Genomic DNA, 13,662 nt, shown 5'->3' on the forward strand with positions numbered 1-13,662 from the left:
GTCCCCTCCCCATGCCTCACTGCCGTGCTTCAGTAGCGTGGACTTCGTAGGGTTTCTGGATTTACAAATGAAAATATAGAATGGCCGATTAAATTTGAATTTCAGGTAGACAGCCAATATTTTTTTTTAGTGTGAATTTGTTCCATGTAGTGTTTGAGACATATTTAACACTACAAAAGAATTTGTTGTTAATCTGAAACTCAAATTTAATCAGATGTCCTGTATTTTATCTGGCAACCTCCTAAGAGGAACAGACTTGTAGGAGTAGTTTAGGCTCCAGGGTTCATGTGTGGGATCAAGTGAGGCTAAGTCTTTGCCCGAAGGTGGATCCCTGCTTGACTTCTTCTCTCTCTCTGCCCTGTCCCCCTCATTCCCTTCCAGGTCTCTCCTGGTACCTTGGTGAGTCACTTCATATTGAAAGACCCGCGGATCCCCTTACCCAAGAATCCAACACTGCCACTGGATGCAATCTGGTCAGCAGCTCCTGCTAGCTGAACACACCGGGCTGGGGTGGTGCAGGATTTTTATGGACAAACAAGTTTCGGGAGGGGCTGAGCTGACTAATTGATAGTTTGAACAGGCATACTTGGCGTCAGTGGAGTGGATCAGGGGACCCACGTGCGAAAGCAGACTAAGCAATCTTACAGAAGCAGAACTGGCCGATTAGCCCACGCATGCGAATGAAAGCACTATCAGGATATTGAAGGCCTGGTTACTATCAAGCCAAGGCCATTTTCCCTTTAATGAGGTCCTAACATAAAGACAATTGGGAGTCTCTCCTGGTGAAATGTTACATTCCTGCTATCAAACGTAAGGTAACTTCTTTGTTGTAAATCTCAAGGACATTTGCAAACCAAGGGAGACTCCTACCCTGCAGGACTGTGATTTCTGCAAGTTAACTATTTATAATGCTACACATATGGAGGGGAGCGGGTGAAGGGGGGGGTGCAAGGTGCCAGCTTTTGCTTTGTCCTCAGCCAGCCTCTTGCTCCTTAGAGTTGAGGGTTTAAGCAATTTTTCATTTCTTAGCAAAGCATTAGAAGCATTATTATACAGAAGCCAGAAACAGCTGGGTTAAACACAGATTTTCGCTATTCGTTATCCTGTTATGCTGCTTGCTGACTCCCTTATCTATCGTCAGCTAGCTACAGTTTCTCAGTTAGCATAAGCTGGTTATAAGAAGAATGTTAAAACTTATAGGCTATAGTATAATTCTGACCTGGGGTCCTTCAATATGACTTCTTGTCTCAGGTTTGCTTTTTGGCACACGAATTGTGACAAGGACTTTATTTAAAGAGCAACTGAGTATAAGATTGAAAGCGTTTGTAAAGAGGTCAGCAGTGGGACCATGAGTCCAGAAGAAGGCAAAAGGAAGGACTCCCCCCCACCACCACCACCTCTAGTTTTACAGATGAGGAAACTGTCACTTGGAAAAATTCCTTAACTTGCCAGGCTCAGACACTTAGAAAGTGGCTGTGCTGAGGATCAAACATAAACGATCTGATGTCAAAGCCTTTGCCCATGTCTGCACACAACATTCTTTTTTTTTTTTTTTGGCTGTATATATTTTTTCAACAAATCTTATCAGTTTCAGCAATAGGCTATACATAAAGCATCAGAACAGTTCTTCTCATATTAATTCCCAATTCGGTTTCATTTATACGTAGGAAAACCGGCTGGGGACGGTTCTCTGTCCCAGTAAGGCCTCCCTTAGTCTCGGTTGGATTGTAGTGTCGGCCTTTCCTGAGTCTTGCGCGGATCTGTTTTTATCCTGTGCATCTTGTCTATTTCTAGATCAGTCCAAGCTAGGTAGCCACCGTCTTGCTGTTGGAAATGATTGAAAAGTTGAAGCATTCATAGGCTCTCCGTCTAAAATCATACTTTCTGAATATAGACTATTCTATGGTCTGAGATCTAACATTGTAGCTATATGTGCAGTCCAATCTTTAAAGTATAGACTTCAGTTTTTCTTTTTCCATTGTTCTTGGGATTTTCTTTCCTTAATCACTAATTCCACAGATATGTAAAATGCTGAAGATTATGTTCTTTCCTTATAAATAGGCTCTGCAGAAACGTCTGCTGTAAAATGCCTCCTGTTCAGTTTGTAAAGCCTATGAATGCCCTTCATGCATTTTCAGGGAGGACTTTCACTGAACGCTGTAGCTTTTGGTGAGTAGAAAACACCTTTGGTAGAATGTTACCAGAAATAATCTTAGAATCTAAGAATTGTATTCACATTATAGCTGCTTCTTAAGTTTTCTAGCTGCCTCCTGGAGGTTTTGTTTTGTTTTGTTTTTCATTTTATTTTTTAAATTTCTTTTCAGTGTTCCAGAATTCATTGTTTATGCCCCACAGCCAGTGCTTCATGCAATATGTGCCCTCCGTAATACCTAGCACCAGACTCATCTAACCCCCAGAACCCTCAGTGTGTTTTTCAGAGTCCACAGTCTCACGGTTCGTCTCCCTCTCCGATTTTCTCCCTTCCTTCTCCTAAAGTCCTCCATGCTACTCCTTGTGCTCCACAAGTAAGTGAAACCATATGATAATTCATTTTCTCTGTTTGACTTATTTCACTCAGCATAATCGCTTCCAGTCCTGTCCATGTGGATACAAAAGTTGGGTATTCGTCCTTTCTGATGGTTGAGTAATATTCCATCGTATAGATGGACCACATCTTCTTTATCCATTTGTCCCTTGCACACAACACTCTTTAAGGCAGAGGAACAGGTCTGCAAGTGCCTTGACAATATACCCCTGGGTGCCATCTGCATGGTGACACTGTTGTTAAAGCAATGAGCCCGGGTTATATTTGCCTGGTGCCTCAGAGAAACAGAGATCAGAGCAATGAATGGAATGAGCTGACCTCAGGGTCTGAGGCCAGAAAGTAACCGTTGGGTAAAATTGTTGGGCCCAGAGCGATACTTCCAGGTGCTTCCTGAGTATGGAAGCCCCGGCAGCCTCCCCCGTTGCACTGAGAGGCCAGCACTGGAAGAGAAATCAGCTTTCCAAATGCCCTTAATAGTAGAACATAGACATGCTCTCAGAAAACTTTCCAGCATGAATCACATATATGCTTATAGGCACACTTATCTCCCTTATTATTTAAACTTTCATTATGAAACATGTTCTGGGTTAAAAAACACAAACATTTTTAGGTGAAAATATAAAGACATTATTTTAAAATAGAGTTACTTACTTAAAGATTTATGTGACGTTCTGTTTGTGATTTTTTTTTTTACTATGACCTATTTTTTCTTTTATTCTCATTAACACACTTCCTTAAATATGAAATATTACTGATATTTAATAAATAATAATAGTGTTTTTCAATTGGAGATTAAAAGTTTGGAGAATGTGTGGCTGGGGAATGTGAAATATATCTTTGGCATTTGGACAGCCATGGCTTCAAAATTTGGAGTTAAGAGGCAAGCAAAGAATGTTTTATTGCCAGAATCTAAAACAAATTTTATTGGAAACTTTTATGTTTGTAGGTTTGAGTAATTTTTATAGTGAAGAGTTCTGAAAAGTGCCATAAAATTTTGCCTTGGGGGTTATGATTACATTTGTATCTTTCCTAAACTTATATAAATAAAAAAGACAGTTTTTACTGTGAAAGCTTAAAAGGTTAGAGAGGTATTTGATCTGTGATGAACTCTTTATAGGTTTGATGTTACAGGAATTTATTTTTAAAATATCAATAAAAATACAACTTCAGAGGTCCTGATAAAGAAATTGCAGGAAACTTGATGTTGAAGTTTCCTTCCAAATAGACTCAGTAAAGATAATTTAATTAATTTATTATACTATACAAACTATCTTTAATATTAGCTGATGTTACAATTTTACATGGTTGTGATATGTGGTTTACAATTTTTTTTTTTTTTTTTTTTGATGGCTAGGTAGTAATAGGAGGTAGATTTTTTTGTTGTTGTTAGAGCTGTTTAACTATAGGCTGGACAGTCACGTGGTTGTGAAATTATAGAGGAAATCAACATCTTAGAGGAGACCAGATGAATCTTAAAATCCTCTTCCAAACCTGACACTGTGATTTTTAATCTGTAAGGGACATAATTTAAAAATAATATGTGGAAACGTCCCCTTTTCTCCTTTTCCTTCCCACCAGAGATTTTATCCTGCAAAACCACATTCTGTACCAAGAGAGAGAAGAGGAGGTAGAAGGAAGAAAGAGAGGGAGGAAATATTGGCTGTATAAATCATGTATTACTCCCAATTTAAAATAGCGAGGTAAAGAAGAAAGTATTTCCACATTTTCTAAGTGAGGTAACGGAGTTAATGAGGAGCTGGAGTCCACACCTGAGTGTCCTTGATACCCTGACACGTACTTCCCTCATGTATCAATTTTTAAATTTTACTACTTAGAATGCAAGGTGTGGTGAAAAGTCGGAAAGTGACCATCTATCATATATAATAATATATAACAGATAATATGGGTTTAGGCTTCAAAGGCAATTGTCTGGTTGTTTCCGGGTGAGTCAACCAACAGATATCTATTGGGGACCTATTATGGGTCAGGTACTCTACTGGACACTAGGTTCTGCAGGAAACAAAGCAAATCGAGTGCTTGCTCTTAGAAAACTTGCCTTCTAGTGGCAGAGGAGACCAGCAATGCCCATCACTGAGACAGTCCCAAGCCTTGATGAGTGCTTTGAAAACAACCATGACGACAACAAAACAGGAACCACCACCCCTAAATTTGGCTTTGGGAAGAGTGGAGGGAGCTGAAGATGGGCGGGAAGGTTGATATAGTTTCCTGAGAGCACTGAGAGCCAAGCTGGTGGAATTGGGCTTGACCTTGCGGCTGGTAGGGAATCCAGTATGAATTATTTTTTCCAGAAAATTACATGACTAAATTTGTGTTTTAGACTGTTTCCTCTACTAATGGTGTAGAGACCGGGACGGAAAGGAAAGACAAAGAAGGCAGGAAGAAGGAGGCGGCTCTTGTGGTAGTTGAAACGGGGACGGGCTACCAAGGTAGTGAGGACAGATCGCACACGGCCAGGGAGAGCGAAGGCCCAGTGCTGGTGACTGGCTGCAAAGGACGCAGGCGATGAGCAGCACCGTGGCCGACTTGCTTGTCGTGGGAGCAAAGGTCGCTCTCCTGCTCGAGGGAGACGAAGGGCGTAAGAGGAGGCAGGAGGAGGAATAAGAGGTTTTCCCACAGATTGTAAGTTAGGTTTTGGACAAGTTGAACTTCAGGTGCTTGGGGCATTCTCTAAGTTGATTTTTTTCAGGAGGCATCTGGAAATGTTCCCTTTTCCTGACAGCAGTTGGGTTGAAATAAAAACTAGGAAATTAGTGACTAATGGGCTAATGGAAGCTGTACTGTGAGAATGTATTGAGGATGTTATAAAATTTGGGGGGAATGCATGTTGGGCATACATTAAGAAATATTGGTGATTAACATGTTTTCCCCCTAGTAATGTCTTGAGAAGCTAATATAATAAGCACCAAAACTACTTAAAAAATACAGACAACAAAGGAAGTGTCCCCGAGTGTCTGCCCCTCTGTGGCCCTGTGCCCACGTACCCCCTTCGCTCTCACTCCCATGGCCCCGTCCCGTCCTGTGCAGCTTCTGTTTTCACGGCGCCCCCCTGTCCTTTTGTTTCTTTCCTCCTCTCCCTCCTCCGCCTGCGCTTGGTTCGACACCACTTTAAGAGAGTCTCAGCCTTTTCATTGTCTTTGTGGTAAAAAGGACTCTTAATTAAAGAAAATTAAGCCAGAGAAGAAGAATATCCTAGCCCCACCCTTGTACAGGTGGCCAGGAAAGGGAGCACGGGACACTGGAAGGGCAGGAAACATGCTGCTGAAAAGCCTGGGTTTCCAGCTCAGCATTTCTACTTACTAACGGGATGAGCTAGGTCATGGCCATTAACCCCGCTGACTTTCTGTATACACTTCACAGGCTTGTAACAAGTCGCAAATGAAATGATATATGTAGATGTGTTATGTACAGGGCTGTACAGGCATTAGGTTTTCATCTACTGTCTGGCTTACTCAATAAATGTTTGTTGAGTGAATGATCACCTCTATTAAGGATTCTTGGATCTACCCCTATAGATCTGTCAGTCTCCATAAAATTGTTTCTTTAAGCATTTATAGCTCCCAGGATTTCTGGCCTTAAGTATGTTTTTAATAGTCTTATTTTTTGTTGTATTGGTTTTATCTTAAATAGCAAATGTATGAAATTATTGTATGTGTATCATATCATTAGTATTAAATTATGCTAACAATACTACTAATTTGTTTCATTTTGATTATCCCCTTTCAAAATGATCGTGATTTCTCTTTTTCGGTAAATCTTTTTCACTCATTTTTCAACTGTGTAGAAAGAACATAAAAATACTTAAAATGCTCTATAAAACTAAACATAGAGGTACAGCAACCAGAGAAGGCTATCGTTCAGGTGAGTTCTCGTTCAGCCATGATTTTTATATTACCTACTAAACTGCATTTACTTCTAACATTTTTTCTTACTGTAAAATATTCAAAATTGTCCTGGAGGCTTGTCTTAAAAACTTGAAGCTTGAAAACCATGGTTATTTCTTAGACCCTGTTATGGACTTCTGGGTATAATTGTATGTTTTCTGAGGGGCATGAACTCCAGTCTGCAGCTTGCTTTCTTTTCTAGGAGATTAAGTAAAGCTCCCCTGCACGCTATGCCAAGAGACTTGGGTAGATTGCCATCCAAATCTAGTACAAATAAACTGTGGAGATTAATAGTGGTGAAAACATAGTGCTAGACTACACACTTATGAAAACAAAGGGAATGTCAGATATTTTTAATATATTTTCAAGATCTAGCAGAGAATTGACTCATAAAAGGTGATGTTGAGCTAATAAACAGTGTGTGAAGCAAGGTTTAGGTTATGATTTAATAAATATTGTTTCACGCAATTAGGAATTTCGTTATTGCCCCCCCATCACCACACACACACACACACACACACACACACACACACACTGGGCTACAAGGTTTATGCAGGCAGGGATCTTGTCTGTAGAGATTACTAGATTACAGCTGTGTCTCCAAAGCTTAGAAGAGTACCTGGAAAATATCAGGTGCTCAATAAAAGATTTGTTGACTTGATAAATGAATTTCTGATATTTATATTTGATTTATCTCCCAGGAATCCTAGAAGATATTTAAAAGTAGAAATTAAATCATATATCCTACTAATCCGTGGTAAGGTTCAATTTATTGAGTAAATATTTAAACGGGCCATTTACTGGGGATCTGTGGTAAGCCAAGCACGTGGATTTTCTCACTTAGTCTTTGAAATAACTTTCTGGAGTGGTTATTATTATCCCATTTTGATGGTAAGGAAGCTAATGCACAGAAAATTTAAGTCATTACCTTAGAATCATTCAATTAGCAAGGCAAGGCTGGCACTTAAACCCCACTTAAACATAAAACCCCATGCTTTCTGTAGAATCCTCCAGAATGGAACATACTGAGTTTTATGATCCAACAGCAAAATTTTCCACCGCCTACCTAAAACTGAACCTGCAATTCAATCCTGTACTCAGCAGTTTGGCCTGATGCAAATGCTCTCATATTGGACACATATTTTCCAGCCCCCAAAACTAACTCTCAGGTTCCAAACACAGCTCCCTGGTTGTGAGGGCTTCCTAATTATTTTTTTGCTATGATTCTTTCATCTGGATCTACCATCTTTTACTACCGTATCTTACTTAGCACCTGAGTGAACATTATCAGTTTCATACCTCCCCATTTGAGGTCATTTACACAATCTAAGTTCATTAGAATCTGTTGCAAATATGCCAAGTATAAGGTGATTTCATGGACAGCAAAAGTTGTTTAACCATTAGTGTCAAAAACAAATACCCAGTATTTCAATACAGAATCGGACCCCAGTATATGAAATGAAGGAGAGAGCTGCCCAAGGAAGCTTGAACCAGACGTTAACCAGGTGGGGTGGGCTACTGGGGCCAGGCAAGAGAGAGTGAACTCACCTCCCCGGAGGCAGAAGTCAGGAGAACTGTTAGGAGCTGGGGTGAGCTAGTGGAGAAGTACTGGAGGACATCAGGTGGGAAGCTGGTCAGTGTCGTTAGCTTATCTGTGTTAGTAGATGTTGGGCTCCTACCCTCCCATAGAGACTGGCAGAGAGGGGCATGTCTTTCTTGATCAGAGTTCAATAAGATGCTTCCTGGGTTCAGGATAAAGACATTCCCAAGTTGTAAAACTGTTAAGAGATTGGGAGAAGATTTACATCTCAAAGGGGGGTAGAGAAAGAATTTACAATATACATTTTCTTTCTTTCTTCTTCTCCTCCTCCTCCTCCTCCTCCTTCTAAGATTTTATTATTTTCTTGACAGGGAGAGGTACAGTGAGAGAGGGAACATGAGCAGGGGGAGTGGGAGTGGGAGAAGCTGACTCTCTGTGGAGCAAGGAGCCTGATTTCAGGCTCAATCCCTGGACCCTGGGATCATGACCTGAGCGGAAGGCAGACGCTTAATGTCTGTGCCACTCAGGCATCCTTACTATATACATTTTCTAATGTATGTCCTAAAAGAAAAGGGAGATTTGGGACTTAGAGTCAGGAAGAAAACGGTTTAAAGTTGAGTCGAGCTGTGGGAAATGGTAGCACCTCCTTGCTCAGTATAGACTGGTGGTCATCAATGTATAGCAAATATTTCTGTCCAGAGAATTGGGTGATAATTGTGTCTTTAGCTAATATTAATAAGTAGCTTTGGATTTTTTTTTTTGAGTCTGCCTTGTAGTGTGATAATTATTACGGTTTATCAGAAGAGTTCTCATGAAACATAAAATAAAGAGCCCTTTTCAAAAATGAACTATTGGGATTTCATCAAGATCAAAAGCTTTTGCACAGCAAAGGAAACAGTTAACAAAATCAAAAGACAACTGACAGAATGGGAGAAGATATTTGCAAACGACATATCAGATAAAGGACTAGTGTCCAGAATCTATAAAGAACTTAGCAAACTCAACACCCAAAGAACAAATAATCCAATCAAGAAATGGGCAGAGGACATGAACAGAGATTTCTGCAAAGAAGACATCCAGATGGCCAACAGACACATGAAAAAGTGCTCCATATCACTCGGCATCAGGGAAATACAAATCAAAACCAAAGTGCGGTATCACCTCACACCAGTCAGAATGGCTAAAATCAACAAGTCAGGAAATGACAGATGCTGGCAAGGATGCGGAGAAAGGGGAACCCTCCTACACTGTTGGTGGGAATGCAAGCTGGTGCAACCTCTCTGGAAAACAGCATGGAGGTTCCTCAAAATGTTGAAAATAGAACTGCCTTATGACCCAGCAATTGCACTATTGGGTATTTACCCTAAAGATACAAACATAGTGATCCAAAGGGGCACGTGCCCCCGAATGTTTATAGCAGCAATGTCCACAATAGCCAAACTATGGAAAGAACCTAGATGTCCATCAACAGATGAATGGATCAAGAAGATGTGGTATATATACACAATGGAATACTATGCAGCCATCAAAAGAAATGAAATCTTGCCATTTGCGACAACATGGATGGAACTAGAGCGTATCATGCTTAGCGAAATAAGTCAAGCGGAGAAAGGCAACTATCATATGATCTCCCTGATATGAGGAAGTGGTGATGCAACATGGGGGCTTAAGTGGGTAGGAGAAGAATCAATGAAACAAGATGGGATTGGGAGGGAGACAAACCATAAGTGACTCTTAATCTCACAAAACAAACTGAGGGTTGCTGGGGGGAGGGGGTTTGGGAGAAGGGGGTGGGATTATGGACATTGGGGAGGGTATGTGCTTTGGTGAGTGCTGTGAAGTGTGTAAACCTGGTGATTCACAGACCTGTACCCCTGGGGATAAAAATATATGTTTATAAAAAATAAAAAATTATATAAAAAATAAAGAGCCCTTTTGTCTATTTCAGAGATTACGATTTAGTGAGGTCTTTGGGAGAGATAATTCCCCCAATTTATCAAGTAACCTAAAGGGCCAATTCTAGAGTGGGAATTCCAGATCTTCCTTATGACAGGTCTGTGGGTAGAAAGGATTATATCAGAGAGCTAAATTTTACATGCTTCAGAAAACAGCATTAGTTATGATACTTAACCATAACTCATATTCCTGAATTGTATATGAGTATAGAAATTTTGCAATGGACTTCTATTATAAATCTGATAAAATTTATTCATTCAACAAATATGCATTGAGTATATTATGTACTATGTGCCAGATATACTTTTGAGCATTGGGGATTCATTAATGATCAAAAATGCCTGCCTTACTGGAGCATGCATTCCAGGTTGGGGGATGAGAGGGAGATAATAATCAATGATATAACACATAAGTAAATTATAGAGTATATAAGACGGTGATGAGAGCTAGAGCAGGTAAAAGGGACTGAAAGTGCAAAGGGGTAGAGCAGGGACAGTTTATCACATTAATCAGGGTTTTCAGGGCAGGTCTCATTGAGTAGGTGAAATTGAGCAAAACCTTGGAGGGAGTTAACCCTGAAGACATCTGTTCTCCACAAAGGGAAGAGCAGTGCCCTGTGCCATTGGTGGGAGCATGCCCGTGTTCCTGGAACAGCAGGAGTTCAATGTGGCTACAACCCAGTGATGAAAGGGGTGGGTAATAAAGTCAAAAGGCGAGTGGGGAATTCTCTGCTTTGAAAACTTTATACACTCTGGGGGGCAAAGGATGAAGCTAGGGGAACAGTTAGGTGGTTATTAAGGTAAATCACCTCTCAAAGCAACTGCACATTACAAAAGCAGATACTGTTTTGCATGTGGATTACTTCATATATTATGCATTTATTCGTTCAAGTTTTGGTAAATACTGTGTTTGTTAAAAGCTCACCTATAATTTCAAAATGTTGATGAAAACAGCAAATCAACTGACAGCGAGACAAAAATTGGTCACCCATAAAATAAAAACAGTTTAACTATTTATTTATAGAAGATTTCAGTGATTTCTTTCACCTCTTACCAAATTGATTGTAATTCTTTTAGCATCCAAACAGACTTTGGTTACCTGACTACCATAATCTTATGAAAATGATATATACCCCAGTGTCCCAGACAGGGCTTTTCTTTGAATAGCACTCTACTGTTACCTCAAAGTACAGGCATCATTATTTTTGCAGACAGTTGGATAGAATGCTTAGCATCTATTGATACCATCCTATGTATGCTATCTTTGACTTGGTATTGTGAGGACCAATTCTAAATCCATATATTTGTTATTTTGGAAGAACACCTTCTGATATCCATGGGATGTTTATATCAAACACATTAATCTCTGAGTCTCTTGTGAAATCAGAAAGTTGTATTTACATGAAATCAGGGTGTCTACCAATTCTATGATTCAATGACCCTAGTGGACAAGGCACCATTTTTATAGGAGATATGTGCAATGGAATGCAAGTGAAAATTATACTCTTGCTATTTTCAGTTTTTAATTATCTTAGAAAACAAAACAAGAAACAAAACTATTTCCATATTCTTCCAAGTATTTGTTGTCACCTACTTGAAAAAGAAGTTATTTTTAACTAAAGGATTGACATAACCATAAGAAATGTCCAAACCAGTTATTGTCAAATATTCTATTTTGTCCAATGATGCATGGCCCAAACATTCTTTCACAATACAAAGAGGAAATTAGAAAATTTTTAGGTCCAGCTTTATCAATTTGGAGTTTTATTCTGTAACTCTGATTTATTTCCTATAGTCAATATCTCCCTGCTTTAGATTTGACTTTTGTGCACATCTAAAGTAAGGCTTTTGATATCCAACTAATACTGTGATCTTCAAAGTCTAATAGTTTGTTATTGACTGCATTATTCCTTATATATAATTGTAAATACATATACTTAGATCTCTTTATCTCTTTACTCTCCAGAACAGTAATCTTTAATCTCTAGTATGTATGTGAAGAAGAACATATTTGTAGCTTCTTGGTCTCATCTGAACACTAAACCCAGGAATAGTAGTATTAAGAAGCCAGGGAGCTATATTTTTACAATGTTCCTGTTGATTCTGATATAGTTCCCCATAGTGAAAGCAGTACTTTAAAATACATCAGTTATTGAAACATAAAATATATGCAATAAAATATCCATATTGTATACAGTCTCCTGAGTTTTGAAAAGGCTTAAACTGCATGAAAACCATCCCAAAAAGATATAGAACATTTGTATCACACTATAAACTTACATTGCTCCCCATGCCAGGCAACCAGAGATCTCATTTCACTCACTATAAAATAATGTTCCTTTTTCTAGAATATCACACAAATGGAATCTTGTGGCATGTACACCTGTGTCTGTCTTGTTGTATAGCATAATAAATTTGAGATTTATCCATGTTCTTATGTGCATTTGTAGTTTGTTCCTTTTTATGTCTTTATAGTATTCCATTATATGGTATTCATTCAGCTCTTAAAGGACATTTGTGTGGCTGTAATTTGAGGACTTTATGACTGAAGTTACTATAAACATTTGTATACAAGTCTTTATTTAAACATAAGGTTTTATTTTTCTTAGAAAAATATGTAAGAGTGAATTGCTGGGATAAATAAATACTAAATCTGTATCTAACTTTATTAGAAATTGGAAGACTGTTTTCCAAAATGATTGCATCATTTTACATTCTCATCTGCAAAATAGGAAAGTTTCAGTTGTTCTACATCTTCTGTCAACACTTGGTGGCTAGTATTTTTTTTTAATTTTTTAAAATTTTTTTATTAACATATAATGTTATTAGCCCCAGAGGTACAGGAGTGTGAATAGCCAGGTCTACACATTTCACAGTACTCACTATATCATATACTTTCCTCAATGCCCATAACCCAACCCCATCTCTTTCCTTTGCTGTACAAAATCTTTTGATCTTGATGAAGTCCCAATAATTCATCTTTGCCCTTGCTTCCCTTGCCTTTGGTGATGTTCCTAGGAAGAAGTTGCTGTGGCTGAGGTCGAAGAGGTTGCTGCCTGTGTTCTCCTCAAGAATTTTGATGGATTCCTTTCTCATATTGGTCCTTTATCCATTTTGAGTCTATTTTCATGTGTGGTGTAAGGAAATGGTCTAGTTTTGTTTTTCTGCATGTAGCTGTCCAATTTTCTCAAAACCATTTGTTGAAGAGATGGTCTTTTTTCCAGAGAAAGTTCTTTCCTGCTTTGTCGAAGATTAGTTGACCATAGAGTTGAGGGTCTATTTTTGGGCTTTCTATTTTGTTCCATTGATCTATGTGTCTTTTTTGTGGAGCACCATACTGTCGTTGATGATGATGGCTTTGTAATAGAGCTTGAAGTCTGGAATTGTGATGCCACCAGCTTTGGCTTTCTTTTGCTACATTCCTCTGGCTATTTGGGGGACTTTTCTGGTTTCATATAAATTTTAAGATTTTGTTCCATTTCTTTGAAAAAAAATGGATGGGATTTTGATAGGAATTGAATTAAATGTGTAGATTGCTTTAGGTAGCATAGACATTTTCACAACATTTGTTCTTCCAATCCATGAGCATGGAACATTTTTCCATTTCTTTGTGTCTTCCTCAATTTCCTTCATGAGTACTTTATAGTTTTCTGAGCACAGATTCTTTGCCTCTTTGGTTAGGTTTATTCCTAGGTATCTTATGGTTTTGAGTGCAACTGT

Source organism: Mustela lutreola, chromosome 1 (genome assembly GCF_030435805.1).
Source record: "Mustela lutreola isolate mMusLut2 chromosome 1, mMusLut2.pri, whole genome shotgun sequence".
Lineage (NCBI taxonomy): Eukaryota > Metazoa > Chordata > Mammalia > Carnivora > Mustelidae > Mustela > Mustela lutreola.